The following is a 26,667-nucleotide window of genomic DNA, read 5'->3' on the forward strand; positions in this document are numbered from 1 at the left end:
CCCAAATTTCCCTTAGAATTTGAGGAACAGTTGAAGGAATAGGGAATATTTAGCTGAGAATAGAAGATTTGGGCATTTGGGGGATGGCTTACATGGTAAGGCAATTTTATAGTTATTATATCATCCTCACAACATTGTGAGGTAGTGCAAGCATTATTACCCCCATTTTACAGATGAAGAGGATGAAGTTCAAATTGTTTAAGTCATTTGCCCAAGGGAACACAGATAGTTGAGAGCTAGGACAAAAGTCTAGGTATGCTAGCTTCAATTATAGACCCACCATGCTGCTTGGTGCCCTCTTGTTGTCTTCATGCCAGGCTGCCCTCTCCTTCCCCACTACCACTTCCCCCTCCTACTTTTAGCTCTAGGAAAATAATAAAATCAATACTACCATTCCCCATAAGGATCTGTGAATCAATTAGTTTATGTCTCCACTCAGCATCCCAGTGTCTCCCTAAATCAAATCATCCTACTTGCTGTATACGTGTTGTTTTCTCTTATTAGAATATAAACTCCTTGAGATCAGGCATTATTTTGATTTTTTTATGTTTGTATACTCGGCACATAATACAGTACCTGGTACATAATTAAGTGCTTAATAAATGTATTTTCTTTTTTTCCCTTAATAGTATTTATTTTTTCCAATTACATGTAAAGATAGTTTCCAACATTCATTTTTGTAAAATTTTGAGTTCCAAATTTTTCTCCCTCCCTCCCTTCTCTTGTTCCTTCCCAAGACAGCAAACAATCTGATACAGGTTATACATGTACAATCATGTTAAACATATTTCCACATTAGTCATGTTGTGAAAGAATCAGAACAAAAGGGAAAAACCACAAGAAACAAAAAACAAAAACAAGTGAAAATAGTATATTTCTATCTGCAATCAGACTCCGTAGTTATTTCTCTGGATGTGGTTAGCATTTTCCATCAGGAGTCTTTTGGAATATCTTGGATCATTGCATTGCTGAGAAAAGCTACATCTATCATAGTTAATTATCGCATAATGTTGCTGTTGCTGCTGCTATGTACAGTGTTCTCTTGGTTCTGCTCACTTAACTCAGCATCAGTTCGTGTAAGTCCAAGTTTTTCTGAAATCTGCCTGCTAATCATTTCTTTCTTTCTTTCTTTCTTTTTTTTTTTGGCTAGGCAATGGGGTTAAGTGACTTGCCCAGGGTCACACAGCTGGCAAGTATCTGAAGCTAGATTTGAACTCAAGTCCTTTTGACTCCAGGGCTGGTGCTCTATCCACTGTGCCACCTAGCTGCCCCATCATCATTTCTTATAGCACAATAGTATTTCATTACATTCATACACCACAACTTGTTCAGCCATTCCCCAATTGATGGGCATCCCTCAATTTCCATTTTTTTGTCACCACAAAAAGAGCTGCTATAAATATTTTTGTACATGTGGGTCCTTTCCCCTTTTTTTATGATCTCTTTGGGATACAGACCTAATGGTGGTATTGCCGGATGAAAGGGTATGCACGGTTTGGTTGCCCTTTGGGCGTAGTTTCAAATTGTTCTCCAGAATGGTTGGATCAGTTCACAACTCCTTGAATAATGCATTCGTGTTCTTAATGTGTTTTCATTCATTCATTTTTCCCCATTAATCCATACTGTTCCCTACTCATATGCAAGTTTGAATTTAGCCAAAACTTTCCCAAATAAACTTGGGCTTAGAAGACTACTGCACATATAGCGTGCTGTACACAGTACCTTTGTAGTCGTGATGTCCACTCATCAGTCAGATCATAAGCCAAGTGTGAGAAGTGGACAATGGTGGGTAAAGACCTTGGGAAATTGCAATCCCTCACAGACCTTCATCCCAAGGACCAAGAAGAGTGTCTAGAAGCCTGAGAAAAATCAGAAAGTCCCATGCAAGAGAGTCACTGAACTGAGTTGGATGAAAAGATCTCTATTGCGGGATGTTGCTTCCGACTCTCATTTTCTATGGTATCCAGAGGAAGGACTTACAGATGTTTCAGCATAATCTAGACTCAACAGGAATTCTTCCATAGCATTAATTACAATATGCAGGGAAATTTTAGGGGGAAATTTATTTTAAAACTGTACTAATCACAAGGATACATTACTCATGAATAGTTCTGTTATCCAGAAGTTTTTTGGCAAGTGATTTAGAATTTGGACAGATATAGGAGTGTTACCCTTACTTATGGAGGTATCCCAAACAGCAGAGGCAGCAGCAGCACTGGCGTAAGAGGAAGGTTTTTTGTTTTTTGTTTTTTGACTGGAGCTATGGTTTGTCTCATGGGTGTAGGGAACCTCTGGTAAGGGAACTCCTTCTTCCAATGGAGGCGGAAGATCAGCACCTTCTCTGAAACTTGTAGTTCTGAAGAGCTTGCTGAGGCATTGAGAGGTTGGGTGATTTGTCCGGGTCCAGGAAGATGGAAGGAAAATTAGATTTTAAAGACAGAATGATGAATATGAACACCTTACATTTGTAGGGCACAGTACAATTTATGAAATAAGCACATTCACCTTCATCATCTCATTTCAACCTTCCAGCAATCCTGTGAGAAGCGAATCGTGTTATCACATTCATTTTACAGATGGGGAAATGAATAATCGCAAAATTGTCACTGGTGAAGCTGAGACTTGGGCCCAAGTCAAAGGGCAGAACTAGAGGGGAAGAGATAGAAGATTGTAATGAGGTAAATTTGGCTTTTCATATTCCGTGTTTCTGCTATCTGGATACTGAATTGAACTACAGGAACAGACAAAATAGAGTTTTAAGCTTTGACAAGAATACTACAAACATTTCTTTATAAGGCAATCCATATACTCACAGGCCTTTTTGTAAAGCTATTTTAAGTGTAGTTGACTGTCATTAAAAAATCATATGGGCGAATTTCTCTTTTGTTTTAAATATGTATCTTGCTTCCAGTTTTTCTTCAGCAGTTCTAAGGGAACCTAACAGCGCTCATGCCTAGTACTGATGGGGATTTGATTCTGAATGCTTGGCTTCTGCCACCCAGCCAGCCAAGTGAGCAGAAGCTCTTAGAAACTCGGTTCTACAAGCTGTGCTCACATATCACAGGAGAAGCTGGGGTACTAATAACCTGGACTCCTTTGAGCACTGTCTGGAGGAAAATGGCACATATTAGAGAAGTGAAGAAAGATGCCAAGTCCAAAAGGAGAAATTTCCAGGCCAAAGATGATGGTATTCCTGTACCATCCCTCCTTGCCAACCAAATCCTCATGAAAGTATTTTCAGGAACATCACATTGAATCAAAACTCATCTATAAAAGTGCTTTTTTTTTCTTATATAATATAAAACACATACACACACAACAATCCTGTGGTGCTTGTTTAAATTAAATTAATGTGCTTGCCATTCATATCAACAGCCTCTGGGTGGCACAGTGGGCGAAGAAACCTGGTTCATTACCCGCCTAGAATGTAGCAGGTGTGCCACAGGGCTCAAATAGCACAACATCGGATTTGTATAATGTGCATCTGTCATGCGGTAATTTGGGGTTTGGAGAATCAGCAAATGACACCAGCTCACATTCATTAGATTCAAAAGTAGGAAGGCCTGTCTGCCCTTGTCTGGTGTCAAACTGCAATGCATCATCTGCTCTGAGAAAGAAGTGGGGGTTTGGAAGAGTTCAGAGGGCAAGGAAAGTGTTTGCTGTATAATGAGGAGACCTTGTCCCTTTGGGGGACTAGCCCTGTGTTCTATGATCAGGGAATGCAATCCAAGAGAATTTAAAAATAAAACCAACCAGAGCAAATTGGTTGAAGAGTGCAAGGGCAAAGGGAAAGGGGAGCCAAGGTCGTTTTCAGTCTCATTTTAGGAATGTGGTTTTTTTCCCACATCACTCCAGTGTGTCACTGCATCAACAACATTGATGCCCAGGAGCCATGGGTGAGAAGTAGTAGCTATCCTAGCCTATGATCAGCTCCTTTGGCTTCTAGACTTATGAGTCCAAACAACATATTATATGCATTGAATTTTGAACTCTGCAAATATGAGCATAGCCTCTGCTTAGCACTGATACTGGAACAGCCAGAATGCTTAAAACAACGGGACCAAAGTGTTGATTAGGAGCATGGTGAAAATAATTAGGGGATGCTACAGTTTTTTTTAATGGCATTGTGTGAAAACGCCTCTGAAATGAATAAACGATGTATTCTTTCAAAAAACTATCCGCCCAGAGACAGACAATAATCATTCCTATGCCTATTGTTCCCATCTTCTGACCTACTTACTTCATTTCTCTGTCTTCATTTAGTCTTATGGAGTGGCAAGGGTGATTAAGACAGTAGATATTTTAGTAGTCTAAAATAATAGCATGTGTTAGATGACCCAAAATGGCCCTTTGTTGCTCTTCTGTGAAATTGACAAAAAAGTAGATTTCTTTTTGCTCTCCTATAAACAAATCCTGTGATAATCATATTTCCCCCTCCTTCCCCATGTCCTCCCATCACCGTGGAATACTGAGTGAGCAGTTAGCATTCAGTTTTCCTTTGATCTTCATCTTAGTCAATAAAAGTCAATTGTCCTCTCTCCAGTCAGTCCTAGAGTTCTGGTGGATAGGCTGATTAAGGTCTCCTGCTGCTATTTAAATGCCAATGCAAAGACTCGGCATTTACCAAAAATAAATGTTGAGGTAAAGAGGAGACATTTATTTTCAAAGTGGGAGGCCATTTTTCCATCATCACATACAACTTGTTAGATGCCATTTTTATTATACCAAATGATTCATTTTAGTAAATAAATATAAAGCAGCTTATTAGGGCAGCTGGCAAGCAAGACCTCTGATGCTAGACTTTTATAGAAAAAAGGAGTTTTGTGTTAGCCTATCACAATGCCTGAAATTCCTCGCCCCTGGTCTCTGATTGGGTGAATTTTGTCTCCCTTTTACCTTTGGTCTATAAAGCTTTGGGCAGAATGATTCCAAGGGCAAAGCTGAACTCTTAGGGCAATACGCTTGAATTTCAGACAGGTGCATAATAGTTTGGATTTGGTCTTGATAGCCATTTATTTGGCAGTTCATGGATTAAACTAGAAACTTTTGTCCAGGTGAAACCACATTTCTGCATCACAGACCTTTGGTTAGCAGTCCTGAAGAAGGGTCTGAACCAAATTTGGCTCTGTAAGATGAACATCATGGATTAGTTGATCTTTTAGGTCCTTTTCCACTTTAATACTGTTTGATTTGATGACTATGAGACCAACATGTGAACTGATTCAGTGCTTGAGTTGGAAGGTAGAAAAAGGGGAGTGTGACTGACCTGTCCTCTGGATGTTTTCATTATTTTGCTCTTTATCATAGTTGGTGCAAACTGGTGCTACACTGTCACATTTTTCTCAATGAGTTTTTCTCCACTTACCCCTGGCTCAGTGCACAGAGCACAGGACTTGGGATCAGGAAGACTTGTGTTTGAATTCTGCCCCAGACATAACTTAGCTGTTGTGTGCCACTGGGCATGACACAATCTTTCTGTGACTCAGTTTGTAACATTGGGATAATAATAGCACCTACTTTACAGGGTTGTTAGGGTAAAATGAGTTAATACGTGTAAGGTTTACAAACCCTAAAGCACCATATAAATGCTAGCTATTATTATTATTGGCTACATTGGGTCCAGAGGAGGGCAGCCATTATGGTGAAAGTGCACAAGATCATGACATAAGAGAATTGATTAAAGACACTAAGAATGTTTATCCTGGAGTGGAGAAGGCATGATAGCTGTCTTCAAATATGTGAAAGGATTTTATATGGAAGTGGGATTAGACTTTTCTTCTTCTTGGTCCCAAAGGGCAGAATTAGGAACAACAGGCAGAAGTTACAATGAGGCAAGTGCAGGCTTGATATATTGAAAGTGAAATGGGAGATAATATTTCCCTTCCCTAGAGGTCTTCAGGACACCACTTGTCAGGGTAAGTTGTGGAAGGGACTAATATTCAGGTATACATCAGATTTAAAGGCCTCTGAGATCCCTTCCAAATCCAAGATCTCATGAATCTTGTGAATCTCCCGGAGGGGTGACTTTTTCATTTTATGGCACCAACTCACGGAAAGAAGTTACATTGAGATAGCTTCAAATTAAAGAGAAATACACTTTCAGATCGAGTTCAGAAGATATTTGTTTTTCAATGCCAAAATATTCAGATCCTATCCAAACAAATGAAGAGGAAGTATTTCTTGCCTCCTTTCTTCCTATTACCCTGAAGATAATTTCAGGGTCTATAATGGATTGTGTAGCTGGAGGAGTCAGGAAGATCTGGAAAGTTTGCCAAGTTCCAGTAGACCAGTAAATACTTCTCAGAGTCCCATACACTCACTGGGTGAAAGCCTGTTAAGGATCTTCAAGTAAAACCCTATCATTTTATGGAAGAAAGCCTCCTGTTCTCCAGCCCTCTTCTCTTACATCTATACCATACTGATATTGGTGAATGAGTGATTGAAAAATCACTTATTAAATTCTTACCATGTGCAAAGCACTGAACTAAGTGCTGGGGATACAAAAAAAAAATCAAGACAGACCCTTCGCTCAAGAAGTTTATGTTCTACTAGGGGAACAACACTTAAATATCTCAGGCACAGATATAGAGAGACCCAGTAGACCCGAGGGTGTGACAACAAAGCAGATGGAAATGCTTCTTCTTGAAAGTCATTTCTCTTGAGAAAATGCTGACTGTTTCTGATGTTGAAGCATTTGACAATGTTAAAGACTTGGATTGTGAGAATTTTCCAGGCCTTTAATAGCTGTGGTTGTTCAGGAGGTTGGTGGCTATAGCACCTGGAGAGACAGTTGCTAGGTCTCGTGTCTTCAAGTGTTGCTTCCGTGTATGTTGGCTGCAAGGTGGGGAGCTGGACTAGTGATGCAAGTGGTCATTAATGTTCCCTGGGGTTTTGGTCTCTAGGTCCTGGCTAAATTCATCGAGTCCAAAGGGAGCTAGACTGACTTGCTTGCCATCTTGTTTCAGCTGGTTGGCAGTTGGTGGTGGTGTTAATGTGCCCTTTCTTTACAGGGTTGGATCCCCTGCATGCTGGCTGCAGGGGCCAACTTAGAAGAAGAGCAAATGTTCTGGGAAATAATTGGGCTTGCTTGCCTGTAGGTGGCAGTTGGTCAGAAGTTGGTATTGGTGTGTTAGGGAAGACAAGGTTTTTCTTGACGAGGGTTGCTACCTCTATGATGATATACAAACTCATGGCCCCAGGCCTCAAGAAGTAGGCCAAACTCCCAAATGCAGGCAAGTCAAATTAAAATGCAATCGGGAAATGATTAAAAAATAAGAATATAATAAAACATAGATAATATTAATTTGTGGTCTTCTAAGTCAATTTGCAGGTGCAGGGATCCTTTCTATTTGAGTTTGGTACTGCTGCTGTACAGTAAATAAAATAATAAAGCAATTATCTTTTAGAATTTCATATTATTATCTTAATGAACAATAACAACTATTATGATCTAGCTCTCTCATGGAAAATTTTAAGACCAGTTAAGGAATTCGGAATTAATTTGTTGGTAATGAACATTTTCAACTTTATTAAATACTCAGAAGCCTAGTGCATTATCATTATCTGGATGCTAAATTTTAATTGCATGAAGCCTGGTCCCTCAATAATTAACACATTGTATATCCCACCTAATTCACAAACTAATTGTCATTTCTTAGATCTTAATGTTACTTGCTAATTTTGCCAAGGATAAAAAATCTGACTGTCAAAACTCCCAAGTAAGTGACATTCTACAGGCACAATAGTGACAAAACAAGTTAATTTATTGCAAAGTCACTGAGAGAAGGGTTTTTTAATTGAGTATTTGTTACCTTCATAAAAGACATAAATGGCTTTTTAGTTACATATTTGCCTATTTCTTACATATTAGAAAAGTGTTAACGAGCCTGATTAAAATTAATTGCAAAGGTCCAAGATCTGAGAGGAGATCCTAACGTTAGCAAACTTCTAATTGAAGCTGAGAGAGAAGGGAAGGAGTCATTGGGCAGAATGTGGATATGAACAGCTGTTCTAATGCAGAGATGGTACGTAATTAAATGGCACACTAAGTTTAAAAAGTGATTCAGAATGGAAAGCATGTTTGTAAGTCATATGGAAAATTTTATTTTGATAATGTTATTTTGCATATAATAGGATGATTTTCCTTCTAAAGGTTCTACCACTATTTACTGGTACTAAAAAAAAATTTAAAAAAATCTATGACTCCTTTTAATTCATTCAAATAAACTCATCAATCATTTATTAAGCACCTATCTTGTGCGTGGCACTGTGCTCAGAGCTGGGAATACAAAGACAAAACAAAAACTGTCTCTGACTTCCAAGAGCTCACATTCTATTGGGAATGGGGGGGAAGAGAAACAAAATAAATAAGAGATAAGTAAGACTAATAGAACTGAGGGGGAAGGAGGCATTAATCACTGGAGAGATCAAGAAAGGCTTCTTCTAATAGGAAAAGATTGAGGTAAACTTTGAAGGAAACTATTCAAAGAGGTTGAGACTAGGGAATGAACTCCAGGAAGGAGTCACCATATGTGCTAGGGAAAAAAGGCAGGAAGTAGAATAGCATGCTTAGAGAATGACAAGAAGGCTGGTCATCACTTTAAAGCAACAAACCATATGCCAAATAAAGTAGGATCATGAGTTCATAGATTTTGAACTGGAAAAGACCTTAGAGGTCATCTAGAATGTGTCTCTCATCTTATATGTGAGGAAAATGAAGTCTAACAAAATTAAATAACTTGGCTGAAATCACAGATGGTGAGTAACGGAGCTGGGATTTGAATCTAGGTCCCCTGACTCCAAATCCCACACTCTTTATATAATTAAGAACAGGAAGAGGAGGAGGAATAAAAGGAGGAAGATGAAGAAGAAGAACATGAAAGAATAGAAGAAGGAAAAATAAAGAAGGAAGAGGAGAAAGGAGGAGGAGAAGGAGGAGAAGAAGAAGAAGAAGAAGAATGGAAAGAAATTTTCACAATGAAAACCTTGCAGAGAAAACATTAGAGAGAATGAATAAATGAGCAGAAAAAAAGTATTAATAAATATAAAGTAAAATAAAGTGAGGAGAAATCTCCAGAAGAAAGGAATAAAAACTAGAATAATAGTAATTAGAATCATTCCTCAAACATGAGACTGGAACAACTATCAGAACAACTATCTGAACAGAGAAGGTATACAGACTGCAGAAACAAATGAACCTACTAGCCAGGAATGTGTTGGTAAGTGTTTAACAACTGGCTTTCCAAAAATGAAAGACCCTTTGAAGTTTAATCTGCATTATTAACATTTTCTCCATGATTTTATCATCAAAACAATAAATTAAGTCCTGATCTGTAGCATATGCCTATTTCTGAGGTGTATATGCTCACACTGAAAATCTTAAAGTTAGCTCTCATGAGCAGGTACAAAGCTGGCTCCTGAACACCCCTGCTAATAACTTTTTATTTGATAAACCCAAAAACCCCACCTACTGGGCAAGAATTCACTATTTAACTCAACTCCTGGGGAAACTGAACAGCACTACAGCAAAAATTAGTTTTAGATTAACATTTCACACCCTATATTAAGATAAGCTTTAAATGGATACATGGTCTAAATATAAAAGGTCACAGTATAAACAAATTAAATGAACAAGGATAAAATTATTGTTCAGGTTTATAGATAGGGAAGAATTCATGACCTAGCAAGGGATACTGAGGATCACAGAAAATGGATAGTTTTGATTCTATAAAATTAAAAAGTTTTGCACAAATACATCCAATACAGCTAAGATTTGAAAAGAAACAGTTACCTGGGGAAAAATCTTTGCAACAAATTTCTTTGATAAAGGTATCATTTCCAAGATATATAAGAAACTGATTCAAATTTATGATAGAACTACTCCTCAATTGATAAATGTTCTAAGGACATGAACAAGCAGTTCTCAAGGGAAGAAACCCAAGCTATCTATAGCCATATGAAAAAATGCTCAAAATGACTAATAGAGAAATGGAAAGTTCTGAGCATACGCTTCACATGTATTGAATGGCAAAAGAGAAAAGAAAGAAAATGAAACATTGGAGAGATGGTAGTAAAACAGGCATATTGATGCATTGTTGGCCGAGTTGTGAATTGGTCCAGCCATTCTGGAAAGCAATTTAGAATTATGCCACCAAAGTTACTAACCTGTGCATATCCCTTCATTCACCTATACTAGATCTATGCCTCAAAGAGTTCAAAGAAAGACAAAAATGTCCCATATGTACAAAATTCTTTATAGTACCTCTTTTTGTAGTAGCAAGAAACTGAGAACTAAGGGGATATCCATCAAATGGAGACTGACTGAACAAACTGTGGTGTATTAATTTAATGGAATACTATCATGCTATAAAAAATAGACTGCATTAGAGAGAACTGGGGAGACTTATGTAAACTGATGCAGAGTGAAGTCAGCAGAATCAGGAGAACAATTTATATTATAGCATCCATTTTATAAAAATAGACAATTATGAAAGACTTTAAAACTCTGATTAATGAAGGATTAAAACCATGATTTCAGAGGGCTAATGAATAAGAATGATGTCAACCTCATGACAGAGGGATAATGTTCTAATCTGAAGAATGCAAAAAATATTAAGCAATGAATATATTGGAATAGAGAATGTCAGAGAAAGAACACAAAAAGTGTGAAGATAAAACAACAAATATCAAAGAGAGAACTTGTATTTTTATATGTCAAAGAAACTAATCCTAAAGTTATATTTATAAGACAATCTGAGAATCACTTACCTCTTAGAAAATTAGATGAAATAAAAACGCCAAATATCATATTCCGCAAGTGATATGAGAAAAGAGCTTAAAAGCATTGGAAGTAAAGACAATACAAATAAGTAGAATCCATAATCTATTACAAAGGTGGGGAACTTGCAGCCTTAAGGCCACATGTGGCCATCTAGGTTTTTAAGTGAGGCATTTTGACTGAATCCAAATTTTACAGCACAAATCCTTTTATTTTTATTAATACATTTTGTTTGTCTTTTATATTTTTATTCTTAAAATGAATATATTTAAAATACCAAAGAATAAAATAAGTTTTAATGAAATTATCCTCCCAGATTGACCAACACAATTAGAACATTAGTAAGCCATAAGGACTAAATTGACAGCTATGCTCATTATTTAGTTCTAACTTTCCCTACCTGACTGGTGCCACTACCACATGAGGCTGGTTGGTGAGAGTTTCTGGGAGTTGAGTATGCCAGTCTGTTATCAGCTTTTAACAATGGTGTACTGTGCTTCTGTTTGAAGTGGAATTTGTGAATAGTTGCACAGCTCAACAATATTTTTAAATTCTGTCTGCTTAATAGCCCACCATGTCAAAAAGGACCAAGAGAATACTGAAGGAAGAAAACAGATTTTTTAATGAGGATTGGGAATTGCAATATTATCTCATTTCTGCTAAAGCTAAGATGATTTGCTTCCATTGTGATACTGAAATATCAACATTAAAGAAATTCAATGCTCATCAGCATTATAACACTCATAAGGATCACACATATTTTAAATTACAGGTAGAGGTACAAAAGGTTGTATTGCAGAAATTAAAAGATAAAAAACAGAAGCAAAGACAATTCTTTCAAGCAGCAGTAAGACCTGGAAATAATGCCACTGAAGCAACTTATGAAGTAGCTTGTATACTTGGGGAAAAGAGGGAAGCCATTTAGTGATGTAGAAATTGTGAAAGAATACATTGTTGAAGTTGTAGGATGCTTAGACCCTAATAACATTTCAAAATACAAACAATTCCCTCTTTCAAGGAGAACCATAACTGACTGGCAGCATAAATTAGCCTTCAATTTAACAGAACAACTTTATGCAATACTTCAAAAGGAAAATGTATATTATTCAATTACTTTGGATGAATCAACTGATACTACTGACTTGGTGCAGGTTTTATGTACTTAATTTGGGTCATAACAGAAGATTTTCTTTCCTATGAAGAGTTACTCACCTTGGGCACTCTTGTGAATGGAACATAGGGAATATATATCTTTAACAACTTTCAAAATAAATGCTGTGAAGTTAGACTGAGTTTGGTAAATTTAGTGAGTGTACGTACAGACGGTGCACCTTCCATGACAGGAAAACATGAAGGGTTTCTTGCAAAGATTAAAAAAAAAAAGTATTAACAGACCCAGATGATCTTATTTCTTTTCCTTGTATCTTACATCAGCAAAATCTCTATGCTAACGCTACTATTTTAAGTGACACTTTGCAACAAGTTACAAGTTTTGTTAACTATATTTGTGCAAATGCAACACGCATTGTCAGTTTCGTAACATACTAAAATTGAATGATGAGGTATTCAGTGTGGATTTGCTGTATCATTCTAAAATATGTTGGCTATCACAGGGACGGGTGCTAGCCAAAATTTTATCTCTGCAAAAACAGATAGCTAAGTTTTGTGAAGAACAGAACCAACAATGTGAATTATTGAAAGAAGATTTCTATAGATATGCTGCATTTCTGTGTGATATCATGTCAGATCAAAATGACTTGAATATTTCTTTGCAAGGAAAACTAAGTCTATATATGAAATGTGGCAAAAAATCCAAGCATTTTGAAAAAAGCTACCTTTGCAAAACATTTGAAGAATACACAGCTGATATAGATCTATTAATTGGAGAATACAATGAAAGGTTCACTGACTTTGAGAATCATGACATCACACTCAAATTAGCATTTCAGCCTCACCTAGTTGATACAACCAAGACCACTAAAGAACTACAGATGGAATTGTTTGAGCTCTCAGTAGATGACACTTTAAAGTCATTGTTTGATGTTCAGAAAGATCCAGTTGAAATATGGAAAAATGCAGAAGACTACCCACACCTTTGGCAATATGCCTGAAAAATGTTTTTTATTTTTCAACCACTTATTGCTGTGAATCTATTTATACCTACCTAACCCAAACTCAGATGCCTTTAAGGTCACAAATGACTGATACCCATTTAGCGGATCAACTGAAACTGCTGACCTCCATACTGCAACCAAATATTCAAATGCTTTCCAACAAAAATCAGACACAACAAAGTCATTAAAAGGTTAGCTAACTTTAAAATTAACAAATATTTTTCATTTTTTGAAATTATTAAGTATGTAGTAGTTAGATTTTTAACAAAATGATATAAATTTTTAAGTATGTCTAATTTAAGTTTTTTAATGTGGCCTTATTTGATTACAGCTAAATATTAATGAGACCTTCCAACATGAAAAGGTTCCCCACCCCTAGTCTATTATGTAAAGGGAACTCTAAGTTTAACTCACTCGGAAATGTCATAGTCAAGTTCCTGGGCTCTGGTATAAAAGAAATACTTTTGTAAGCAGCCAAGAGGAGACAGTTCTCATATCCAAGACCTCTAGTTTTAATCATATAGGACTACTCATTGATGACATGAAATGAAAGAAAAGACATACTCCCTAGGATAATATATTTTTGAAGTTTAGTATAGTCCTACATAAAAAAGAACCTTCAAAATTATCACATACTTTCAATTATTCCTTCAGAGAACTAGATTAGAGTAGGACCTTTGAAAATCATACTCAGCAAACAAAAGTAACTTAATAAAATGAAAACAAGTTTGTATAGCATTAAAGGATACATAACTACTCTATGTTTACATGCTATGAGGAAGAGATAAGACTGTTGTCTCTTAAAAGCCCCAATTTTCTAAGGTTCATTGGTGTTCCTCTGTGATTTGAGGGATCAAAAAGAAGGAAAGGATGGAAAAAAATTAATTTTTTTTATAATATTAGCATTGCAGTATTTCTTTAAACATTGCCATGTATTCATTAGTGTTTCTTAAAAGATGGCCATTTGAATAAAGATTTGGAGGAATAGGGGATAGAAGAGGTGACCCTTTAACCACAATCTCAGAAGCAGAAAGAATTTTACATGAGGAAAATTAAAATAAATCAATCTGGGTCTTAGTTGTGTGTGTCTCTGTGTGAGAGAATAGACTGGGTTTAAGTGGGGCATAACTTCCAGGAATAAGGAGGTGATAGTCCCACTGTACTCTGTCCATTCACACCTCATCAGGAGTATTGTGTTTAGTTCTGGGAGCCACAGCTTAAGAATGATATTATTAAACTGGAGTGTCAAATGAATGCAACCAGGATAGTGAAAGACCTTGAGTTCATGATATATGAGGATTGGTTGGCAGAACAGGGCAAGGTTAGGTGTCATTCAATAAACTACAGGCATTTAATAATGTGTAGTCATTTGGTACATGCTTAATAAATAAGATTGATTAAGCATCTACTATGGGCCAGGCACTGTGCTAAGTGTGGAGGATACAAAAAGAGGCAAAAAGCAGTCCCTGTCCATAAGGGGCTTAAAACGTAGTGGAAGAGACAAGAAGCAAAGATGTACAAACAAGCTATAGACAGAATAAATAGGAAATAAGATTGGAGAAGGGACAGGTCGGGAGAGGGGGAGAGACGTCATAGCTATCTTCAAGTATTTAAAGGGCTGTTATCTTGAGGAATCAAACCTGCTTTGTTTGAGCCCAGAGGGTACAACCAGGAGCAAGAGTTGAAGCTGCAAAGAGGCAAATTTAAGCATGATTTTAGGAAAAACTTCCTAACAATCAGAGCCCTCCAAAAGTGGAATGACATGCCTGGAGAGGTGGTGGGTTCCTTCTCCTTGGAGATCTTTAATCAGAGATTGGACAAGCACTTGTCAAGTATGTTATCATGGGTTTCTTTTCATGTATGGGGTTGGACTAGATAGTTGTAAAGGTTCCTTATAATTCTCAAATTCTGTGATATTGTGATTCTGGGATTGTATTGTTTCTTTTTTTTATTAATAAATTTATTTATTTTTAGTTTTCAACATTTACTTTCACAAGGTTTTGAGTTCCAAATTTTCACCCCATCTCACCCGTCCCCCCCAAGATGGTATGCATTCTGAATACCCCTTCCCCTAGTCTGCCTTCCCTTCTATCTCTCCCCACCTTCTCTTATCCCCTTCCCCTTCTATTTTCCTGTAGGGCAGGATAGATTGCTGTACCCCATTTCCTGTATTTCTTATTTCCCAACTGCATGTGAAAACACTTTTTTTAAACATGTATTTTTAAAACTTTGGGTTCCAAATTTTCTCCATTCCTCCCTCCCCACCCACCCTCACTGAAAAGGCAAGCAACTCAACATAGGTTATACATGTGCAGTTATGCAAAACACTTCCATAGTGGACATGCTGTGAAAAACTAACTCTATTTCCCTTAATTCTATCTTGTCCCCCTCCCCCATTTATTCTATTCTTTCTTTGGACCCTGTCCCTCCTCAGAAGTATTTGCTTCTGATTACCCCCTTTCCCAATCTGCCCTCCTCTCTATCATCCCCCTACTCTCTTGTCCCCTTCCCCCCCTATTTTTCTGTAGGGTAAGACAGATTTACGTAACCATGTTATTCCCTCCTTAAGTCAAATCCTATGAGAATAAGATTCACTCATTCCCTCTCACCATCCCCTGTTTCCCTTCCACTGTAAGAGCTTTTTCTTTTCTGTTTTTTTGTGAGGTAATTTACCCCATTCTACCTCTCTCTTTCTCCTTCTCCTAGTGTAATCCTCTCTCATCCCTTAATTTTAATCTCCAGATATGACCCCTTCATCTTCAACCTCACCCTGTGCCCTCTATCTATCTATCTATCTATCTATCTATCTATCTATCTATCTATCTATCTATCTATCATCTCTCTCTCTCTCTCTTTATATACATATACACATATAATTTTTTCACTCCAACTACCCTAATACTGACAAAGGTCTCATGAGTTACAAATATCATCTTTCCATGCAGGAATGTAAACAGTTCAACCTTAATAAGTCTCTTATGATTTCTCTTTCTTGTTTACCTCTTCATGTTCCACTTGAGTCTTGTATTTGAAAGTCAAATTTTCTATTCAGCTTCTGGTCTTTTCATCAAGAATGCTTCAAAGTCCTCTATTTCACTGAATGATCATTTTTTCCCCTGAAGGTTTATACTCAGTTTTGCTGGGTAGGTGATTCTTGGTTGTAATCCTATCTCCTTTGCCCTCTGGAATATTATATTCCATACCCTGTGGTCCCTTAATGTAGAAGCTGCTAAATCTTGTGTTATTCTGATTGTGTTTCCACAATACTTGAATTGTTTCTTTCTGGCTGCTTGTAATATTTTCTCCTTGACCTGGGAAATCTGGAATTTGGCTACAATATTCCTAGAAGTTTTCCTTTGGGGATCTCTTTCAGGAGGAGATTGGTGGAGTCTTTCAATTTCTATTTTGCCCTCTGGTTCTAAAATATCAGGGCAGTTGTCCTTGATAATTTCTTGAAAGGTGATGTCTAGGCTCTTTTTTTGATCATGGCTTTCAGATAGTCCAATAATTTTTAAATTCTCTCTCCTGGATCTATTTTCCAGGTCAGTTGTTTTTCCAATGAGATATTTCACATTGTTTTCTAATTTTTCATTCTTTTGGATTTGTTTTACAGTGTCTTGATTTCTCATAAAGTCACTAGCTTCCAATTGCTCTATTCTAATTTTTAAGGAAGTATTTTCTTCAGCAATCTTTTGGACTTCCTTTTCCATTTGGCCAATTTAGCTTTTTAGGGCATTCTTCTCCTCATTGGCTTTTTGGACTTCTTTTGCCATTTGGGTTAGGCTATTTTTCAAGGTGTTATTTTCTTCAGTATTTTTTTGGGTCTCCGTTAGCAAGCTGTTGACTGGTTTTTCATGATTTTCTTGCATCACTCTCATTTCTCTGCCCAGTTTTTCCTCTACTTCTCTTACTTGCTTCTCAAAATCCCTTTTGAGCTCTTCCAAGGCCTGGGACTGATTCATATTTTTCTTGGAGGCTTTGGATGTAGGAGCTTTGAATTTGTTGTCTTCTTCCAGTTGTATGTTTTGATCTTCTTTGTCACCAAAGTAAGATAATATAATCTGATTCTTTTTGCAAGGTTTGTTCATGATCCCAGCCAATTACTTGAGTTTTAAACTCTTTGTTAAGGTAAGAGTCTGCTTCCAATGTGGAGAATGTACAGTCCCAAGCTTTGGGGGTTTGTACAGCTGTTTTCAGAGATACTTCTAGGGACCTGTAAATTTTCAGTTCTTCCAAGGTGCTATGATAAGGGGTGAGGTGTTTGCTCCTTTCCTGGCCTATGCTCTGGTCTATGAGTGACCACAAGCAGTCTTTTCTGTCTTGGAACTGTGAGGAGGATTCTTTCTCCACAGCCACTACAAGCTCCACCATGCCAGCGCTCCTCTGCGCCCCCGGACTGCCCCTCAGAACTGTGACCCAGATCCAAGCACGGGCAAAGCAAGAAATTCCTACTTCAGCACTGGCAAAGAGATCCCTGCAATCCCCCTCTGATCAGCCACTTGATTCCCCCTAAGTCTGTGGGTCAGAAGCTCAGGAGGCAGCCGCTGCCCTGGGGCCACACTCAGGACTTGAGACTGAGACCTAGCTTTTCTCTCACCGCAGTCACAGACTTTTCCCACTGACCTTCTAAGTTGTCTTTGATGTTCATGGGTTCAGAAGTCTGGAAACCACCACAGCTGCCTGTGATTCAGCCTTCTGAGGCCTGCTCCAGTTTTGCTGCGAGCTGTGCGTCCTCGCGGAATCGGGCTTCTCTGCTGCCCAGCACGATATACCTTTCTGATCAACCATCCAGGTTGTCTTGGGCTGGAAATTTGTTTCACTCTGTCTTTTTGTAGGTTCTGCTGCTTTAGAATTTGTTTAGAGCCATTTTTTTACAGGTATTTGGAGGGGTTTGGGTGAGTCACTGCTTTCACTCTGCCATCTTGGCTCTGTCCCAGATTGTATTGTTTCAAGAAAACATGCTACGGGGCTTAGTTAGGGCCTGGAACATAGTATTAGAGCTTTATAAATGACTGTTGACTTGTCTTGGTTTTATCTTGAGAAGGTTTTGTTTTTGGAAATGAAATTAAGGTTTGAGTTACCATTTTCTTTTTTTTTCCCCTCTGTTGTGAAAGTATTTTTTAAAAATAATATTTTTTTTCTCAATTACGTGTAAAGATAATTTTTAACATTTTTTTTAAATGTTGTATTTCAAATTTTCTTCTGCCTTCCCTACCCTCTCCTCTCCCTGAGATGGTAAGCAATTTGATATAGGTTATACATTTGCAATTATGCAAAACATATTTCCATATTAGTCATGTTGTGAAAGAAGATACAGATCCAAAGGGGGAAAAACACATGAAAAAAGTGAAAAATAGCGTGCTTCAATCTGCATTCAGACTCCATCAGTTATTTCTCTGGAGGTAGATAGCATGATGTTTAGCCTCTTTTGTTGTTGTTGTCTATGGCTTTCAGGTGGTTCAATGGCCCTTACCTTTTTTCTCATAGATCTGTTTTTCTGATCAGTTCAGTCATGTCAGTTATGGATCATTATATTGTTGAGAATAACTAAGTCTTTCATAGTTGATTGTTGTTGCAATATTGCTGTTACTGTGTACAATGTTCTCCTAGTTCTGCTCACTTCACTCTGCATCAGTTCATGTAAATCTTTCCGGGTTTTTCTGAGATCAACCTGCTTGTCATTTCTTAAAGCACAATAGTGTTCTATAACAATCATATACCACAACTTGTTCAGTCATCTCCCAATTGGTGGGCATCCCCTTAATTTCCAATTCTTTGCCACCGCAAAAAGAGCTGCTATAAATATTCTTGTATGAATACGTCCTTTTCCCTTAAAAAAAAACAAAACTCTTTGGCATACAGACCTAGTAGTGGTATTGTTGGATCAAACCACAGTTTTAGAGCCCTTTGGGCATAGTTCCAAATTGCTTTCCAGAATGGTTGTGATCCACCATTTTCAAAACACCATAAATAGAAATCTGCAAAATAACTATGGTTGAATATACAGAACAAAAAACATCTGGAAGAAAAGTAACAAGTTCCTTTAAATGATGTTTTGCTTACAAAAGATGCCAGTGGGTGTTAGGATGTTTGGAAATACTGATTTTGGGATCACAGAGCTCACATGTTAGAATGTCCTTAGTGGATCTCACTATACTCGCCTTTTCCAACTCTGTCAAAAATAAATACTCAATCTTTTCTAACCATCATAATGTGGTAATGAAAAGAAGGAGCAGCTATAGCTTTGGTTTAGGTCCTTATTTATATTTCTGAGTGAAGAAAAGTTTCCTCAGCAATTTTGCTGCAATGAATTCATTTTGATATTCGTTCTATTAGCCTTCTAATAGAAGAGAGGCCCAGAAATCAAATTGTTTCACTCCTTTTTAATTATGTGCAATTAAAATGGTTCCATCCCCCAAAGGTTTCTTGGAAGCCTTAGACCCTTCAAGTCATTGAATATTATCTTGAAACCCAACAATCATAGTGGTACACTACACACAATGACACTAGCCAGAAAGGAATATCGTATTTTCCTGATGTGGGTGTTCTTTAATTAATCTGAATTAACTTTTTTTGATATGGATTCTAATTGTTTTCTTTGAAAACAGCTACTATAGATACATGATTCTTCTGGGTCTGCTGCTCTTCAAGAGAAGTTAATTGCAGGAAGAATGTTATTTTTAAGAAATAACAACGATGAGTGCCATATCAAAGTATGACATATGATTTCAGCTTTCTGATTGTGCATTATCAAGGAGGCTTGAGTGTTTGTAATCAATTAAATTACATTCTGTAAGCATTTATTAAATATTTACTGTATGCGAGGCACTATACTAGGTTTGGGGGATACAAAGAAAAATGAAACAGTTCCAATCCTTCAGGGAACTTGAAATACGGTATAGTTTCTTCTGACTTTTGGTGTTCTCTTTAAATTTATTTGTAGGGTAGGATAAATAATTAGTAAATAAAATAGGAATAACTCAGTATTTTAATTTAGTTTAATTTTTTAACCAACCTATAACTGCAGTACATTGCAACAGCTGAGATCCTTTATAATATAAAAACTTAAGAAGCATAATTATTTCCTCTCTGGCACCATGTAGAAAATAGGATATATTTTTATGTTGTCTGATACTTTTCAGATTATTCAATTCTGTTTAATAACCAAATGCAAATAGCTTATACTAAATGGATGATTTTAACTACAATTACCACACTCCACCATCATTAAGACACCTTTCTCAAGATCTAAGTGTTTTGAGCATTTATAAAGAAGTGTTATCCTAACAAAAGTGATAATGAGTTAAGTGCAATTGGGAGTCAAGGTACAGCTGAATAACTAAACTTTAAAGAGATCATTAAATGAATATTCCCTTGTTTTATTCTCTCAGTAATTTTATTTCTTTGTTTAATGAATAAAAAGGCTTATGTAGAATACTGCCTTAAGCCATTTAGAAACAACAATTAAAACCTGGCAACCATGACAATGTCTTGCTTTAAAGAAAGACATAAGGACTGGACCTAAGATTACATTGAAAACTGTGATTTTATTGGCACATCTCTAAAGAGGAAATTCCTTCTATGATTCAGGGTGACACTTTCTCTTCAAATTATAGTCTTAGACAGTCACATCAAGCACTGAGAGGTTAAGGGACTTGCCCAGGGCCACACAGACAGTATATGTCTGAGCTGGGACTTGTACCCAGATCTTCCTTTATCTGAAGCCAATGAACTATCCACTACACCAAGCTGCCTCTGTCTCTATTTACTTTTTTTCGCCACCATTAGGAAACAGAATAACAACTCTGAGACTAGTTCATGTGGATCTCTCTTTGGTTCACGTAATTGTGTTTTCTAGTGAAGCAGTGAAGATCGAGTAGAATCCATAGCCATGTGGTAGATCAATACATTAATCATATATATATACATATATATATATATATATATATATTAGCAATTTCATGTATCTTACTTATTAAAGTCTAAAATATCTTCCTGCTCTTAACTTCATTATTTTGGACTTTGTTATTGTTGCTCAGTCATTTTTCAGTCGTTTCTGGCTCTTCATGACACCATTTAGGATTTTCTTGGCAAAGATACTAGAATGGTTAGCCATTTCCTTCTTCAGCTCATTTTACAGATGGGGAAACTGAGGAAAACATGGTTAAGTGACTTGCCCAGGATCACACAATTAGTAAGTATCTGAGGCCAGAGCCAAACTCTAGACCAAGTGCTCTGTGCACTACGGCACCACCTAGCTGCCCCTCCTGGTAGACATAGGGATTAAGTAAAGCCAGTATATTAGGCTGGCTATCTCTGTGTCCTGATGCTAAGGAAATCTCTTTCCCTTCCATCAATGAGAATTAGCTACCTGAAGCCATCAGAGCATAGAGATTAGAAAAATATGTTATTCAGGAGCTGGAAAATACCTCTTTGCAACACTTTACATTGAGTAATGCTTTTTAACATGTTGCCCAGATAAACCTGAATTGCCCCGAGCAAATTAGTCTAATTTTCTTCGGAGTAGTGACTGTGATGGAAAGCTGTTTCTCAGAAGTGGAACAGCAATGTTAGACCATGTTTTCAAGTAGGGCAGATAGGGTACCTTATCCTATTCAGGACCAAGATAATTAAAATACTTTCTGAGAGAGAACTGTTCACATATGATTTGAGTGGGTCTTTCAAAGTCCCTCTCAGTGGCCTAAAAGGGATAATGTAGGGATCAGACCCTGGAGCCCTGGTGAAATTGTCCTAGAGCTGGGTAGTGACACAAGTTTTAGAGGAGGTGTGGGGGTCAGTTAACCTGAGTTCTAGTCCCAGCCACACACAAGGAAAGGGCAATTGGGGCTTTGCTCCAGGGTGTCAAATTCAGAGGGCACTCACAGGCTTGAAATTCTTCAGCAGCTTAGAAACAAAAGAGCTTAGCACCTAGTTAGCAATAATAGTACAGCCTTTCTCCTACTCCTTGCTATGTGTTATTTCCATGCTTGATTGCACCCCAGGCGAGCTACTTCTCAGCTAACCCTACTTTCTTCTTCCTCCCTCCATTTCATGCTGGGAATAGTTTGTGGTATTTGGTTCTAATGAAAAATTGCTAGTTACAGCTTTGGCTCTAGATCTGGTTCTACCACTAACGATCTATGTAACCTTTACTGAGGCATGTAACCTCTTATCCCAGCAATTCCATCAGAACTCCACTTTGTTCTGGCTGTGTAGAATGAACCGGGCAACAGTTGATTCATTTTCCTTACCCATAGCGTCAGGCCCATTTACATTAGCGTGCCTTGGAATAATCCAACTGTATTTGCAAGGAAACTATACTCTTTTTTTTTTTTTATGGCTTACGTAGAGTACGTAGTAAACACCAAAAAAAATCTTTTACATTGTTCACATCTCATTTTAAGTGGCAAGAACATACATACAGTCTGAAAGATCACTGTATAGCATAAGAAAAAATGTGTGCATTTGTCATTGGTGAAATTATTTTATTTTTAGATTAATGAAGATCCAAATTAAACCATTCTAGTGCAATCATCTTGATAGTTCCTTAACACATTTTGCTCATTATCACTTCATTTATATTTATGATGAAGAACAGATGGTACCAATGTCATATTTCAATGTGTATCATATCCAGCTAAGAGGAAATCTCTCATATTAGCTGCACTTATCAAAATATTTGTACTTCACAACAACAGAAATCTTAGCTTATGTACTATCTTGTCATTATGTCGTAGCTACCATTTAGAAAAGTCTATTTAAATTAGATATATTATTGAAGGAGTGCATCATTCATGATTATTGAGTGAATGCATTGAACTCTGAAATAGTAATTAAATGGTTTAGTTGTAAAGAGAGAACCATTAAGTCTGAATTAAAAACAGCAATTAAAAATCATGCCGTGTCCATGGCGTCCTTAGTTTTTCATACTGAGGACTGCACATCTAGAAAGCATGGCAGAAGGAAAAAATCTATTTATACGAGAGGAGAAAGGAACAGATGGATATACATGGTGACCGAAAAGACAATGAACAGGTGCTATTAAATCCTCCCAAAATCAGAGAGGATTTAAGCCAGAAAGAATCTTTGTGATCCCTTAGATTCTACCTCTTCATTTAATAGGCAAGGGAGACTGAATGAAGCCCGGAGAGGTGAAGGGACTAGTCCAGCAATTAATTATTAAGAAAGGTAGGACTGAAAAAAAGTTAGATTCTCCCCCCGCCCCAGGCCAATTTTCTTTTTAACTGTCCAATGGCAGTACAAATGCGAAGGAAAACCGAAGTAAATTTAAACTAATGGTAAATTATAAAGCCTATGAACACAAAGATTTTTGGCTTTTGTTTTTTATAATTCTTTTCATTGGAGGCTCAGTGCTGTGGCAACAAAAGCAGATAATTTCTTAGATTTGCCCCAGCTCAGACATCCTAAGGACTTTAAAATACTACGATGATGGGACCTCAATTTTTTTTGAAAAGATGCTTAAAAATGTTATTTTATAATGACTTACTTTAACTCAAGAGTACTGAATGAGTATGAATACAAAGCTGTAACATTCACTTAGAATTCAATTGATTTTTAAGGAGCAAGTGTGTAATTCTTTTCCTCAGTGGGATTTTTTTCATGTACATGAACTTAATTGTCCATCTCTCTCAATTTTATTGATACTTTCTGTTTTACATCACATTACTTTTCAGAGCTTACTCCCATTCCCCCACCCTGTGAGCCTTGATTAAGTGACAAAGAAAAACAGTTAATCAAAACCAACCAACACTGTGACTGTATTCTACACCCATAGAAATGCATTTCATCATGTCTATTCTGGGGCCAAGGCTAGTCAGTATAATCAGGAAAAATTTGCCTTCATTTCATTGTTCATTACATTTACATTCCAGTAATCATTGTATATATTGCTTCCCTGGTTCTGTTTGGTTCTGTTAACTTCACTGCATTAGTTCTTACAGGGCCTCCTAGATGTGGTAGAACCAATAACCTAACCCTTACCCCCATGCAAGTGAGGTGAGTCTTTCCTTAAAAGGTATTGAGACTTTATTTGAGACTTTGGTTGGCTCAGGCTTACTAATGCCACTTTATCACTCCATGAATACAAAGCAACTATGAGGAGCTCCAGGGTTTGACTGGTAGATCCCCAAGATGTAACTCAGGAAAGGGAAACTTCACTCAATTGACTCAATTGGAAGTATCCTCAAGTTGATTTCCTTCTCCTGCTATGGCTAAGTAACTGTTCTTTTATTCATTGTTGAATGACTTATGAGAATTTCATTTTGTTCCAACACAAACCTTAACTACCAGTGGATAGACCTGAAGCAGGTCCACCCTGATATACTAGATTTCTCTGACTTTCTCATATTTTTCATTTCTTATAGTGCAATAATGTCCCTTTTATTGAAATTGTAATTTTTTATCAGTTTTTTGTTTTGACATCACTTTCATTTCCCAATACATCCCTTCTCTCTTCCCTACTTAGATTGCTATTCTTTATTTTAAAAAAAGAGGAAGGAAAGAGAAAAAATAGAAGTCTAGCCAAATTAAGCAACACATAAACCAAACCTGACAATAAATGTAACATTCCACATCTATAGTTCCTCACCCTCTTCAAAGAAGAGGCAGAGGAACACTCTCATCTTTTTCAAATCCAAGCTTCGTCATTATAATTGGAATGTTTGGTACAGATTTGTTATTGTAATTATGTTCATGAACTTCATTGTAATCACTGTGTATATTGTTTTCCTGGTTCTGCTTACTTCACTTTGCATCAGTTCATGTGTTTCTTGATGCTTCTATGTATTCTTCATCTTCTTAATTCCTTAAAGCACAGTAATATTCTATTACATTCATGTACCATGATTTATTGAGTCATTCCCTAACTAATGAGCAACTACTTTTTCTGTTGTTTGCTACTCCCAAAAGTGCTGCTCTAAATATTTTGATGTATTATGATGTATGTGGTTCTTTGTTCCTGGTGGGTTTTTAAGGCACTGCAATATAACAGAAGAGGTAGCATGCTATGGATAGAGGGTGGTCTTGGAGACAGCAAGACTTCTGTTCAAATTTCACCTCAAACACATGCTTTCTATGTAAGCATGTAAAAATTATTAAATCTTTAAGTGCCCAAGGCACTCAGAATACATATTAAAGATGAATTACTGATCTGCCCCCACACTGACAAAATTGCAGATCCTGACCAAAATTAACCGCCAAAACCAGAATTACAGAACTTTAGAGATAGCATTGAATGCTAAGTTCACTTAATTCAACCCCTACCTGACCAAGAATCCCAACCATAACACTGTTGCCAAATCATCCAGAGTGAGAGAGGACCTACCCTTGGCTAAGGTAGCCACATTTGACTTGTGGACAGCTCTAATGCAGGTGTGCCAAGGTGTACAAAAATAGCTCTGACTCTGACTTCCCACAGTCTTGGCTTGGCATTGCTAGCTGCCTTGGGAAGAACGCCATACTGACTTTCACTTTAGGTAAATTGGTCTAGAAGAGAGCTATTTTGGTCTGGAAGATGCTATTTTGGACATAGTCTCTCTAGTTTGGGCCAGAACTGATTTCCTGTAATTAAAGCAGGTTTCTCTGTCCCTGGAGGAGAGGTAGTACCTCTGGAGCTAGAGAAATGACAATTCCCTGAAAACTCGAACTTCATCATTCCCCAAATCAATAAATTATCTGTCATTGTGTCTCTGAGTGACCATCCTTAGCCTACCCTTGCGAAGGAAGCAACTTTAGACCTGAGTCTCTAAATTCATTTAGGATATCTCCACCCTGCTTTCTTACTGGTAACTCAAATGTATACAACAAAGTTTAGTGCATACACAGAACATTTTAGCATGCTTGGTTGTTGCAAATTCCACATGTGGGGAGGATAGGGAATTTGTTTCTGGCAGAGTCTTGATAACATGGAATGGAAGTGTCTCATGGAGACCGTAGAGCATGTATAGACAATCTGTAACTGGTTCTGGTCTGTTAACAGTGTGGTCAAGAGAATTCTTTTTTGATTGTCTGTGTTGCTGGAACTAGGGACATTTGCTGAAAGGTCTGAGTCAGCCCCAGTTTAATCCCTTTGGCTCTTCTCTCTTCAGCTTCATTCTGGTGATTTGATTCCTTTGTGGATGATGTTTGGTAAGTAAAAATGCTATAGGGGGAGAGTCCTTGGGCTTTACCCCATCTAGGTCCTATGGTCCCAAGAAATGGGCCTCAGGCTTTGGTCTTTGCATTTGTTCTCCGTTCTAGGTTGGTTAGTTGGTTGTTGTCCTTTATTCTTGAGGAGGACCAAATGACATCATTATGTTGGGGTCAAGGTGTAGTGTGTCTGACTGTGGCTAATCAGAGCAATGTGAGCTCAGAAGGCTCTACCACATGTCAGGCACAAATAGTCCATATTAATATTTGGAATGCAGATGTTTCCAAATTTACGCATCTCATTTCTTTTGAGCTACTGCAATTCTGCTTTATCACAGAGCACAGCACCTTCTTTGATGCGGGCACAACACATCTGTACCTATGCAAAACATTTTCATGATAGTCATGCTGTGAAAGAAAACAGACAAAAAAGTCAAGACAAATAAAGAAAGTTTAAGAAAGTATGCTTCAATCTGTACTCAGATGCCATCAGTTCTTTTTCTGGTGATGGATAGCCATTTTTCATCATAAATCTTTTAGAGTTGTGTTGGATCGTTGTATTTCTGAAAACAGCTAAGTCATTCACAGCTGATCAACTTACAATATTGCTGTTACTTTGTATACAGTACA

The sequence above is a fragment of the Vombatus ursinus genome, unplaced genomic scaffold, assembly GCF_900497805.2.
Source record: "Vombatus ursinus unplaced genomic scaffold, bare-nosed wombat genome assembly UNPS02009205.1, whole genome shotgun sequence".
NCBI lineage: Eukaryota > Metazoa > Chordata > Mammalia > Diprotodontia > Vombatidae > Vombatus > Vombatus ursinus.